The sequence below is a fragment of the Lucilia cuprina genome, chromosome 6 (genome assembly GCF_022045245.1).
Source record: "Lucilia cuprina isolate Lc7/37 chromosome 6, ASM2204524v1, whole genome shotgun sequence".
NCBI classification, from domain to species: Eukaryota; Metazoa; Arthropoda; class Insecta; order Diptera; family Calliphoridae; genus Lucilia; species Lucilia cuprina.
The window spans coordinates 15,593,389-15,595,006 of NC_060954.1; positions in this window are offsets into that span (position 1 = coordinate 15,593,389).

Here is a 1,618-nt window from a genome sequence, read left to right on the forward strand (position 1 = left end):
GAAATTATTTGAATTAAATAATCCAGAATAATGTCATTCATATGTGTTACAATTATTGTTTTAATAACTAAATAGTGATAACAATGAAAACATATTATGTTATTAACAACCATTTAAAATTTCATATAACCATTTTATGTTATGTTGTTATATATAACCATTACATGTTATGTTAATAATCAAAATAAATTTGATTTCGATTCATATTTTTAACGAAATTATGCTCACATGGGATCATAATATAGTCACATATTACAAACAATGTTATGGTAAATAAAATATATTATGATGAAATATTTCAACAGAATTTAATCATAATATGATATTTAGAAATTGTTACAATGACCATAATTTAGTTAAACTACAATCATAATATGAACCATAGTAAAATATGGTTACCAAAATCGTGCTTTTTTCTCTACTTGTGTCCATCCGTTATACCAGATTATGTGGTTCTCTGATTCGACTCTATGTTAAATCATTCCAAGTAAAGTCCGAGGGTACATCTGATCATCACCAGTTTTTAGTCCAAGCAAACTAGAGCACTTCTTTTCCAGGAATTTCTCAGGGTTATCTGCTGTATCGGCAACAGCACCGAACTTTATCTGAATTATAGAGTTTACTGTGTATGAGTATTTTAAACAACTTTCTCTGCTCATGAATTCGGGTTTAAATTACTGCCACCACGTATAACCCGAAGGGATTTATCAGTAAGATAAAATACATAACTCAGCTCAAGGGGATACAGGTTAACGAAGTGCCAGATTATGTGGTTCTCTTGTTCGATCCCTTGTGAAATCATTCCCAGAAAATGTACAGGATAAATTTAAACATCTATTGTTACAGGTCCGGCTGAATGTTCTGGCAGGACTTCTTTATAGAATTTATTTGACTAGCACGAAAACTGGTATCACAAAACTAGAGACGATTAGTCTTAAATATTGCAATGCCATTACTTCGAGTTCAGTGTAAAGAAATCAAGAGCAAAAGGATAGAACACTCCTACGTAACACTCACAATCTAATAGATAGGAAGGGAACAATTGGGGGAATAAGACGTGGATAAGCTAGATCTACAAAAACTCAATTCCATAAAATGTATATGACAATAAATTATTCGGGCTTCAGTTACTGCCATAACGTACATCCCAAAGGGATTTCTCAATAAAGTAAAATACAAAACTCCCCCAGTGACAAACCATTTAATATGGTACAGCAATATGTGGTTCTGTGGTTCGACCTATTACTGTATCATTCCTAGGAAATGTAGAGGATACATTTGAGCATCTACAGTTTAAACGTCGGGCTAACTAGGTCTGTTTGAGAAATATTCTTGCAGGACTTCTTTGAATTGATTGACGTCGATCAAAAACCGATGTCCACAACTTTTAAAAAAATATTATAATTTTCGTAGCTTTAATGAGAGTTAGTTAGTTAGTTAGTTAGTTAGTTAGTTAGTTAGTTAGTTAGTTAGTTAGTTATTTAGTTAGTTAGTTGGTTGGTTAGTTAGATAGTTAGTTAGTTAGTTTGTTAGTTGGTTAGTTAGTTAGTTAGTTAGTTAGTTAGTTAGTTAGTTAGTTAGTTAGTTAGTTAGTTAGTTAGTTAGTTAGTTAGTTAGT